Source organism: Myotis davidii, unplaced genomic scaffold (genome assembly GCF_000327345.1).
Source record: "Myotis davidii unplaced genomic scaffold, ASM32734v1 scaffold269, whole genome shotgun sequence".
In the NCBI taxonomy this organism is placed as follows: Eukaryota; Metazoa; Chordata; class Mammalia; order Chiroptera; family Vespertilionidae; genus Myotis; species Myotis davidii.
This window is the reverse complement of record NW_006383008.1, coordinates 1,013,523-1,026,440: the sequence shown is the minus strand read 5'-3', so window position 1 is coordinate 1,026,440 and position 12,918 is coordinate 1,013,523.

Here is a 12,918-nt window from a genome sequence, read left to right as displayed (position 1 = left end):
AAATATACTTAAAAAAGACACTCTGGAAGTATAATAACAGTTTATCCAGTAATGGTAACCTTGAAGGGTATATCAACTCACAGATAAGGTAGAAATTCTGCTGGTTCCCATTGATACAGATGTATCTGAGAAAAATTGGAATACCGTTGGCCCACAAGGACACTTCCTTTATCCTTGTATTCTTATAATCTATACTAGAGGCCTGGTGCACGAAATTCGTGCACTGGTGGGTGGGGTTCCCCCAGCCCAGCCTGCCCTTCTCACAGTCTGAGAGCTCTCAGTGGATGTCCGACTGATGGCCACAGTCTGGCAGCAGAGGCTCGGAGCAGGCGTCGTGTGTGTGTGTGTGTGTGTGTGTTTGTGTGTGTGTTGTGTGTCTGCTGGGGGCCTGCCACCAGCCACACCATGGAGGCTTGGAGCAGGCGCCCCTCTGTGTTGACCTCTCAGGCTCCTGGCCTCCACTGCGTGTTTTTCTCTCCCTTGAGCTGTGGCCAGGGTGGGGTGCTGCCTGCAGGCTGTGCTTTTCTGCTCACAGATCACCGGATCACTTCAGAGACCGGGGGCAGGCCCTACTGGGTGCTGCCTTTGGGGAACTTTCCTGCTTGGCGATCCCAGGAGCAGGCCCACCTAGGGGCAGGCCGCCCTCTGCACTTGTCTGCTCTGGGATCACCATGGAGATTCCAGGAGCAGGCCCACCTGGGGCCTGCCGCCCTCCGCACTTGCTTTCTCTGGGATCGCAATGGGGTCCCAACTGGCAGCCGGGCTTAGGCAGCACACGGGGGTCCCGGCTGGGGCAGGGCTTAGGTGACGTGATTGCGCTGCCTAAGCCCAGTCGCCCAGGGCTGCACCCAGCCCGGTTGGCATCTGGCGCTGGCCAGCCCTGCCTGCAGTATGCAAATTAACCGCCATCTTGGATGGTGGTTAATTTGCATATGGTACTGATTAGCCAATGGGAAGCGTAGGGAAGGTATGGTTGATTACCCTTTTTGTCTTTTATTAGATCGGATTAGCAATTCCTATGCAAGATGAGATAAAATACCTTATCTTAAAAATGTTTTTATAATATTGGTTACAAGTTAGATTTTGATCAGAAATATACTTTATAGTTTTGGAATTACAGTTTTGCTTCAGAGATCAATGTTTGATTAACAAAGATTTTGCAGATGCAGGTTATACTTTATTATATTTAATTGACTGCTTACATGATTATGTATAAGTACATGTATTTGTTCATTGAACACAATTGTTGAGCTCATGTTATATGCAAAGCTCAGTATAGAGAGAATCTGTTTCTCTAAATTATCGCATTCTCAGACTTTAGATGGGAGACCCAATTTTTAGCTACTGCTATTTAATTTTTACTTTTAATTCTTCAGTCCATCTGGACTTTGTTTTGATTTATGTTGTGAGAAGATGATTCTTTAAACCTGGTTTTTGTCTAACTCACAATAATCAGTGTTTAATACTCGGTTTCTATTGCATCTTTAATCATTTGCTAGGTTCTTATATGCTCTAGAGTATTTTTCTAGGATTTTTTATTTGTCTATTAATTGGTTTGTTGATACTATCACCAGTTTTAATCATTGTGGGCTGATTATATATTTTAATATTTTATAGGACAACAGCTTTTGATAATTCATTTTTTTCATCAAATTTTGTTAGCTTTCAAACAAGCTTATATGTTTAGACACAATTTAAATTCATTTGCCAGGTAGTAAATGGTTGTTGTTTTGAAAAATATTTTTTAAGAAACTCTGACATTGTTTTCAGTCTTTAAGTGTTCTTAGACAGAATTGCTATATTGGTGATACTAAGTATTTCACAATTCAAAACTTGGTGTATGACTTTATTCATTTTGAAATTTTAGTTGTAAAGAAACCACAGATATCCTTAGTAGTTTTTCTTAGATAGCATATTTGTTTATGACCATTGAAAGGAGATTTTCTCCATTTTCATCTTTTGACTGGTTAAAGAGGAAAGGTATAGTTTTTATTTATATCATTATTCTACTCAGTGACTAATATCTTACCAAGTCTACATTTTTCTTGTTTTCTCTTATTTTCATATTTGATGCAAGCAATAGTTTTGTTCTCTTTAATAGTTATATTGCCTATTTCTCCCTCATATATAATTATAGAGCAATATTAAAAAAATACACAGATCAATGATAATAATAATGATGAGGCTTGTGATGGAGTATAATACAAATGTTCCCAGTGTCTCACATTTAAGAGGAATTAAGACCAATCACACTTGGTCCATGTATTTTAGGCATTGCTGGCAGTACAGTATCTGTGGCAACTTCTCAGCTCTGGTGTTTTAGTAGAAACAGACATTGACAATGCATAAATGAATGTGTATGGTTGTGTTCCAATAAAATTTTATTTATAAAAGCAGAGTGCAAGTCAAATTTGCCCCCAGGCCATAGTTTGCTGATTCTTATTTTAAGTAGTTAATTCTGGTCTTCTGCTTTATTTAAAGCCTCATATTTTCATGCTGTTTTTCCTTTATTGACTACATTTACTTTAATTTAATCTTTTTATGTAGTTACATATGTATCAACTAATTTTTAGTAGTATAAGTAGGAATGAAATTATCTATTTACTACCCACTGTATGATTAAGAAAATTTGATTAATTCACAAAGGAAGAACTGCAAATGTTCAATAAACATGAACATATGCTTAGACTCACTAGAAGTGAAATAAAGAAACACTTCAAAAGAAGATATAGATTTATATTTAAATGTATATTTATATGCCTATCAACTTGCCAACAATGAAAAGGCATTGCACAGTTATATATGTGAATGTCTGTGTATGTTGGATGGGAAGGGATTGGGAGGGGGAATTTCTGATAAAAACGAAAGGAAGACTAATCATGGATTCTTTCTGGAGGGTAAGTTGGTGATATATGTCAAGGCCTTAAGTTCATACTATTTGAACACAATTTATTTGTAGGCAATAAGGAAATAACCAGAAGAACACAAGATATATTTAAAGTAATGATCATGATGGCATTATTTATAGTAATAAAATTACATCAACCACAGCTAGGAATAAAATTAATTTTAAACAAATTGGAATTAGTGTGTGGGGGGGTTCTGTTTCTTATAATGAGGGATTGATAATGCAGACCATATCACCATAAAAACACAATGCAAAAAAATCTGGAAGCGCAAAACATCTTAAATAGATCATGTAGTTAATTAAATAATAAGGAAATATCAGACCAATTATAGAGAAAGCATTAGAGTTTGCCCCAGTCAATCTCTGGGTATGGTAAGCAGGAATTTTGACAAGAGTATGAAGCAGAGATTGAAGTTCAATCCCTATTGAACATCACACAACAGACACAGAGCTCTGGAACCCCAGATATTAGACATAGAAAACAATTACATTTTCTATGTTAATGGAGGTAAAGGCTAAGCTTAAAATTTCAGTAAAATCTGAAAATTGATAACAATAATTGACAATTATGCAAAAGAGCCAACCTGAAATTATAGCAATTAAAATCAAAGTCAACATTAAGGACTCAAAGGCTGGGTTTACAAACAAATTACTTATGTTTGATATATTCTGAATTGCAGGATAGGTCATGAGAAACTATCCAAGATGAAATAGAGAGAGATAGAAATATGGAAAACTCAGAAAATAGTAAAAGACCTAGAGGACCTACTAAGATTTAGCATGTTTAAATTGAGTCCCAGAAAAAGAAGAGCAAGAAAACTGTGCAGACACAATTTTAAAACAACAATGGCTGAAAATATCGTATAACCCAGTGATGGCGAACCTATGACATGCGTGTCAGAGGTGACACGCGAACTCATTTTTTTGGTTGATTTTTCTTTGTTAAATGGCATTTAAATATATAAGATAAATATCAAAAATATACATCTTTGTTTTACTATGGTTGCGAATATCAAAAAATTTCTATATATGACACGGCACCAGAGTTAAGTTAGGGTTTTTCAAAATGCTGACACGCTGAGCTCAAAAGGTTCGTCATCACTGATATGACCACTGACTTGGTGTGTCTGCTGACTTAAGAACTCGAAAGAAGCCACCAGCAAGATAAATAACTTTTAAAAATCTATACTTAGATACATAATATTGAACCTGAAGAAAAATTAACAATATGAAATTGATTAAATGTAATGTAGTCTAACAGTGGGACCCCATTCAGCACATGAAGTTGATAATATAGGTAAAGGGTAATTAGTCTAAAAAGTGCTTATAACATATTAAATGGAAAACACCCATAATACAAGGCCAGTAAACCTTTAAAACGTGTATATGTAGAGGAAGACCTTGAATATACAATAAAATATTCAATGTAATAATTTCTAGGTGGTGGAAATATGGGAGCTCTAGCCCTAGCTGGTTTGGCTCAGGAGATAGAGCTTCGGCCTATGGACTGAAGGGTCCTGGGTTCCATTCTGGTTAAGGGCACATCTCCGGGTTGCAGGCTCCATCTCCAGTAGGGAGTGTGCAGGAGGCAGCTGATCAGTGATTCTCTCTCATGATTGATGTTTCTATCTCTCTCCCCCTCCCCCTTCCTCTTTGAAATCAATAAAGATATATTTTAAAAAATAAATAAAAAAATAAAGTTCACCCTCAAAAAAAAAAAAAACACGTAAAAAAAGATATTTGGGAGCTCTAAACCCATTAATAATTTTTAAATATTTATTTTTTTTATGATTTGTCAATGACTGTATTTTCATAGTGTAATTAAAAATCAAATGCAGTACTCACTTTGGTGAGAGGGCAGTAAGATAGATGCTTTTATACTTTGCCAGGGGGATTAGATCTTGAAATAAATTGTGTGTTGTAAAATTAGATTTATGCATCAAAAACTGTAAAAGTGGTCATGCCCATTGATCTGGTAATTTAAAGTCTAGTTATGTATCCTATAAAATTAAATATTTGAAGGAAGATTTTAAGTAATGCAGATTGATGCTCAAGACATATTGAGGATAGCATAAAACCCTCCTTTTCTCCTCTGCTTTCCTACTGCCATGATGCCCCCAAATATGTGTTAAGAGCATTATCCAAAATATCCCTCTGGATTAACTTTCCAAAGAAAATTCATAGAATATAATTAAATATCAGGGAAGGAAGGACAAATCAGCTACAAAACTAAATAACTTTATTTTGAAATATAGCCCAGTCTATTTGAATATGTGTGTATGTATAATGCACATGTAAAGAGAATTTTGGCATATATATATATATGTGTGTGTGTGTGTGTGTATATATATATATATATATTGCATGTATAGTATATTCACAAAAAATACTGAGTATTTTGATAGTCTTAGCCACTGGGTTGACCACTTTGGTGTTCTAAAGCACTTTTAATTGTTTTTTTTGTATTTTTGCTAGAGGCCAGGTGCACAGATTCATGCACATTGAAAAGAAATTAATTAGAAGAAATATTTTAATATCGCTTTTTGCTCTTTATTATAGAAGTGTCAACCAGATTCATAATCGACAATGACTGATCGAAACACACGCATGCAATTGACACCAGCTAGAGCTTTATATGTATCGTGCATATGCGAGTCTAGATAGCCTTTTATAGATATAGAATAAACTTGCTTAATTAGACCTGCTTCCATATGTAGCTAAACTTTTTCCATCCCAGTGAAGCACCCCAGCTTCTCTTTCAGGTAATTGTCAGCGACACAGCAGTAAATATCAACATGAAGCAGATTATTATTGTAGATCACGCAGGGAGAACAAAAGGTAAAATATTTAGCTGCAGCAGTGTTTGACCATATTCTGTGCAGTGAGGAAATCTGAAGTCATTTTCAGGGTATACCATTCTTTTTTTCAGTTGGGTCAAGTTTCTAAATCTCCATTTTCTGGCTAATGAAAAGAAAATAGGATGCCATTCCCATCTACCTACTCCAGGACTTCTGTGAGGATCAAATGAGATGAAGCACAGGAAAATGCTTCACAGACATTTGGTTAAAGTGTGAAATGTTTGCACCCAGCTATAAAGCAAGTTGTGTCTCTGGGCTGAAGAAACTCCAAGAAGGCTAGCTGTCCCTAGGGAGAGGAAGCCGGGCGTTGCTATATGACATCATTACCCAAGGCCCACAGTGACCTTTTCCAGGCTGGGCTGTGAACTACATTTCGCATCATGGGATCTTAAGAAGGGTCAGCTGCGATTTGGTGCAGTGTTGCTCCGGGGTGGTGGCGGGGCTTGTATCCCATTTGGGGGAAGCCAAGTGTTGCTTTGTGGGTGCCAGGTTCAGGTTTATGGCAGCTCCTGTGTTGAGCATCTGCCCTCTGGTGGTCAGTGCACATCATAGCAAACAGTCAGACTGTTGGACACTTAGCATATTAGCCTTTTTTATATATATATGTATACACACACGCACACACACACACACTCACACACACACATATGGTATTTTTCAACTATGATTCTATACTAAGATAGAATCATATATGTAAATACAATATATGTATCTGTTTAATAATACATATAAATTTCATAGCAAGTAAAAGTGTTGTAGAACATTAGAGAAATTGGTTAACCTAGTGACTTGTAGTTCTAAATAATAACAGCCTAATATGCTAAGTGTCTGGTCGTCAGTTGGCCGTTCAATCAATTAAAGCATAATATACTAATGATATGCTAAGGCTGCTCAACCGCTCACTATGACATACACTGACCACCAGGAGAAAGACGTTTCAACCAGTAGGTAAGCTTGCTGCTGGAGTCCGGCTTATCAGGACAGAGTGAGACGGGCCAGACACTCCCTGGAGCTCTCCCATGATCCCTCCTCGACTGGCCAACCTCCTGTGTCCCTCCCCGGTCCCAATCGTGTACTGGTGGGGTCCCTCGGCCTGGCCTGCACCCTCTCACAATCCAGGCTGAAGGAACCCCCCCCCAAGTGCCCAAATTTTGTGCACTGGGCCTCTAGTCTATATATATAAAAGCCTAAGTGACCAAACGACTGATCGACTAGTCACTATGATGCACACTGACCACCAGGGGGCAGACTCTCAACATAGGAGCTGCCCCCTGGTGGTCAGTGTGCTCCCGCGGCCCCTCCACCCCGGCCAGCTGGTCCTGATAGCCCCAATCAGGCCGGCCGGCCAACCTTCTGTGGGTACCCCCTCCCCCTGGCTGGCCAGCATCTTGCGGTCCCTCCTCCCCTCCCTCACCCCATCAGCCAACCTCCTATGGCCCCCCTCCACTGGGCCTACCTCCCGCAGCTCCAATCATCCCCAGTTGCCGGCCAGGCCGAGGGACCCCACCTGTGCACAAATTCGTGCACCGGGCCTCTAGTTCTTAATATGTATATTATATGAAATCTGGTTCCAGTTATTCACAATGGAAGCACTACAGTCAGGTGAGCCATTTAATGGATTTTAATGCAAAGAAATCCTTATATTCTGAAATATATATATATATATTTTTGGACATACTGCATTTTCAAATTCATTAGCTGCTTGAGAATTAGAAGGATTGGTAAAATCTGATTTTGTTAATAAAGTTCAGTCTAACTGACAGAAATTCTGGCTGTGCTATATTATTTACTAGGCTTCACATGTGGAACTAATGCTAAATTGCAATGATATATACTCTATAGTCTCCTAATATTTTTTAATAGGTCTTACTGAGACCTATTAAACCAATCTTTTTTTTTTTTTAGCTGAAAGTCCTTTTTAAGGACATTGTACAATGTTTTTGCTAAAGTCTAGTAGTTAAAAAGAAGTGATTCTCATTGATATGTAAAAACATTCAAAAAGAAATTATTGCATTTGAAAATAGGTTTCCTGTTGTTTTTTTCTCTAAAGTTTTTGTACAAGCTTTTTATTCGGTGGATCTTGCATTTTCTCTATGTATGACTACCAAAAGTAAACTAGGTAAGTTGTCTAACATTTTCATAGCTTTTTAGTAGTGAAAAATTTTTTAAAGAAATGTGTAATAAAACTAATCAGTAAAATCATTTCTGTAGATTTTAGCAAAGCTAAGTGATCTTACTCCACCCTACCTCCATATGTGTAAACAAATGCAGCAATATCTCACAATTATTTAATTACTAAGTACTTTTTATTTTACTAGTTTGTATGTATTGTTAGACCTTCAATGTATTTTAATAACAGTATCTGACAAAACAAGCTAGTCACTGAAGGACACGTGTGTCCTGCAACAAAGTTCAAAGGACTGAGACTCTGTGGGCCTGCAGTGGGCAATGGATGGTGTATTTCCTTCTCTACAGATTTCAACAGATACATCAGTCAGATCTCAAGATTGTGAGAAAATTTTGAGGAAATATTGCCCTAAAGTAAATTTTAATTTAGGTTGAACAATGTTTAACACAAGCTATTTTGCTTCAAAGTGCAAGTGTGAGTGAGTTATGTATGGTGGCTTCTTCTTGCTTAAAGCCTCTCATATAAGAAGAATATTATTTTGGCCAACATTTGGTTGTTGTGTTTACTACTCTTTGCCACAGGTAAACTGGATGGAACATCCCACAGCTCATTATAGAGATAAGAATGCTCCATTTCAGAAGTCAGATGACAGAATTAGTCATGGTGTGCATTGTAATTTTAGTGCAATGTACATTTCCAAGCTGTTTGAAGTAATGCTTACTAAGCACTGAATTTGGACTGTCAGATGCTTCAAGGGTTGATAATTAAATAAAGGCAATTCTGTGGTTGTGTGGAGTTAAGCCAATATCTGGTGTGTTCTAGGAGTCTTTTCTAGAAAATTTTTATTTTGAAACTTAAGTTTTAGAATAAGTACATTTTGTATTTATTGACTAATCTTGCATTAAAAGTGCACTTTCTAGGATGATCTCTGAAAATATATACCTTTGTTTTCTTGTGATAAGTCAATGTCCAAGTCACTTAGCAGAGAAGCAGTACTGCCCTAGGAAATGTTATTTTCCTTCTCTCAAGTTGTATGGTCAGTTACTATTTATTTCATTCTTTATTGTTGACAGTATTACAGATGACAGTATTACAGATGTTCCCCCCCACCCCACTTTGCCCCTTCCATCCAGCCCCCACCCCACCCCAGGCTTCACCACTCTATTGTCTATGTCCATGCGCTATGCATATATGTATATAAATTCTTTGGTTAATTTCTTTGAATCCCCACCACCACCCAGCGCCCTCTGAGATTTGTCTTGTCAGTCTGTTGCATCCATTCCTCTGGACCTATTTTATTCATCAGTTTATTTTGTTCATTAGATACATTAGAAGAATATATATATATATATATTGTTTAGATTTTTAAAAGTTTTGATATCTTAGAGCTGGTGCTTGTATGAAAATCTGTATACAGTAAGGTGGATAGTTAATAAGTTAGTGTCTCTTCAAATATGCTAATTCATGCTGTAAGATTGGCATAGAAAGGAAACTGGAAATACAGAGTTTAGGTGAGTCAGGGAGGTAGCTTCTAACCAAGCAGCTATGATATGCTTGAAAAATGCAGAAACTGAATTAGTCCGCAGGCCCCTATCAGCTTGTTCTTAGAGAGGCTCCCAACCTCTATCTGCATCATGGCTGAAGCATCATTCCCTGTATCAGACTATTTATTCCCCATGGCTGTCTCAAAGATAGTCCCTGGCCAATATTCTTTAAATCTGTCACATTTACTTTTCTAAAAAAATAAAGTAAAAAAAAACCCAAAACTTTTTGGGAAATAAAAACAGTACATGTACTAAGTTATTTTTAATGTTTTTGTATCTGTAGTTGTTAAATAGTTGTATATGTATGTGTGTGTGCGCATGTATGCACATGTATGACTAAAGAAAGCTATTAGGATTGTGAGGAATATACTTTACAAAGTATAGCTTTCCTATGGAACATCTAGAAGAAAGATAATAGATAATGATGCGGTTGTTAACATTACTATTTTCAAAAATTGAAAAGGGATGATCACTAGAAGTCAGTTTGGCATTTTCCTATATGACATCCTATTAAGGGCTCTGAATCTCAGTTATGCAGTCTATGAATTTAAATCCAACAGAGATGATGTAGCTTTTACACAATTTTCTTCAGTTATAAGAGCTGTAATCATTGCAATGGGATGCCTTAATCCTGGGTCACTTAAATCATTTCTGAATACAGCAGGCACTCTTCAGGGACACGCAAGATGGGGAAGGCACCTGTTGCTCACTGCATCTTATGTCACTCATAGAGACTTAATGCAGGTCAGTCTGTTCAGGAATCAGTTATGGAGAAGAATATAAAAATGCTGCAACTTCACAAACACACTAAAATATACGTATAGAGAAAATATTTTTAAAAGGTTAAGCAGTTTAGATTTACAAAATATTTAGATATTCTCTCAATGTTAGTCTTGAGAAAGTAACTGAATGGGATATAATAATGAAGATCTAAGTATTTACATTGACACATAAATGCTGTCTCAATATATAGGCTTCCTACACTTCTGAATTCCAATGATATATAGTAGAACTTTGAGAATTAAGATAGACAAGAGGTAAAAATTTGTGACATTGGGGAAAATATAGCTTGCTGAAATTATATTAGACAAATAGCTTTTTAAAAACTGGAAATTTTGGAGATTTTAATAATTTTTGTCTTTATTTTTTTAACAAATATTGAGCATGCATTTATGGTACAGAGGGTCATAAGGAAATTTTCTTGATCCTTGTCCTATATTTACATTTTCTTATATATTCTTCCTTAAATGTCCTTGTTAATATGAACATAGGAATGAAATAAACAATGAGATCATGATATATTTTTCTATGCATAAGTACTTTTAATTCCTAATTTTTACAATTAATGACTATTTATTATGTATATAACTTTATTGATTTATGCTTTTTCTATTTTTATTGTCATTGCTTTAGTATTTTTAAATTAAATTATCACATCTAATAAAATTTCCTTTTCTCCTCTCCTACTGCAATTTTTTATGGATTAAGTTGTAAATGCTGTCCCTTTGATGCTTGACAGGAATTGTGGTCATTTCAGTGGAATAGTGAGGAGGACTTCACAGTGCAAGCCAGCCCTCTACATGGTTATCCAAATGTTTCTGATATTCTGAAAATTCACAGCTAACAGCCTTTCCTGGAGAAATAATGATCTCCTCTTGACAAAAGACTGGCGATGTTTAGCTAGATTGACGTCATTTGAACCCTTCCAATCACTGAAAGAAGCAAAGTGGTGAACAGAATCTAGACTTCAGGTCTCCAAACCTCTGTTTTGATAACTTTTCAAATCCTTTTCACTGGTGTAGTGAGTTCCAGTGGTTTGGCTAATCAAGGAAGCAGATAGTAGTATACAATGAGTTTTATTGGTTGGTGCTTTGGCTGGTTTCCACTGGGGGAAGTCCCTCACAGCAGGAGACCTTCCAGAGGCAATGTACAGGGGACCTCTACCCAGAGGGTAGGAGAACAGGGGGAAGTCATGAGAAAGAGGAGGATAAGAGAAAAGTGTTATGAATGTAGGTGATGTTGCTCAGCAGCACAATGGAGTCCCTGGGTCAGAGAGCTCTGAAAAGCAGAAGCAGCTTGGGGTCTTTTATAGCCACGAAGTTTATCTGTAGCTAATAGATACGAGGTGCCATTTTGTGGGGTATGCAAAGCAGGAAGGCTCTAAGAGGCTAAAACTGTGCTTATTCAGACTATATTTAAAACAACGGGATGCGTAAAAATGTAGGGGTTTTTGATGTCAGTGGGGTTTGGAACTAATAGGTCTCACCTGCTCTGAAGAAGTAAACAACAGTGAATCAATGTACTTAAGCCATCTTTGCTTCACTGATATAACAACTGGGCCACACTAGTTTTGTTTGTGTATGTGTGTTTTATCATAACATGCTCAAATACACACACACACACACACACACACACACACACACACACCACTATAATGTATAACATATACATGCCATCTGTATTTGTTAACTTTAGCATTGGTTAACCTTAATAAATTTTGTTATAATTGCTCCAGGTTTTTAAAAAGCATATGTCACTAGAGTTGAATTCCTCTAAGTACCACTACCTAAAACTATCTCTTCCTTGCCTTCTGTACAGGGAATATATAAATAGTCCCATGCTACATATATATATAATTTAAAAATAATTTATAAACTTGTTTTGGGATGATTTGAAACTTTATATAAATGATAATATAATGTACATAACCTTCTTCCCTCTTCTTTTAGTTTATGAGATTGATCCAAGTGGATCCAATTGATACTTGTAGATCAAGTTTATTGTTTTTACTGCTAATAGTATTTCCTTGTGTGGATATAACATGATGTTTTAAAAAAAAATTATATGGATGTTTAAGTTGTTTTCAGCTTTTCATTTTTGCAAATGATACCTTAGAGAATGTTTCTTGATATATTTTCATATGTGAATGTTGCTATTTGGCTATTCCATTGGCAAATAATTCTCAAACACCCTATGTGCACAGATTTTGGATTATATTGAAATTAGATATAATTCCTATTCTTAATGCATTTTTAATATTAATTTAATCATATATATATATTTATATATATGTGTGTAAGAATGTCTAATATTTTATAGTTTAATTTCATCTGTAATTTTACTAAATTTAGATTTTTTCCTAAGTAAGGGATATTATCAATGACATTGCTTGATTTTTTTCCCCTTAATCTTTGGTTTTAGTAATCTTCCAAAGTGCTCAGGCAGATGTGAATGACTGAATTACAGTTTTGTCTTTAGGAGAATATTGTGTTAAAGAGTCTTTCTGAATTTCTAGCACTGTCACCTGCTCAGTTAATGATTTATTAAATATATCAGAGCAATTAGAAAAATGAGATTTAGAAAAATGTTATCACTACAGCTCAAGTAATTTAAATTATTTTTCTAGGAGATGTATATTGGGAAAAGTCATAGCAACACATGACATAGTAAGGATAATGATCAATGTAAGCTGAAAATTTC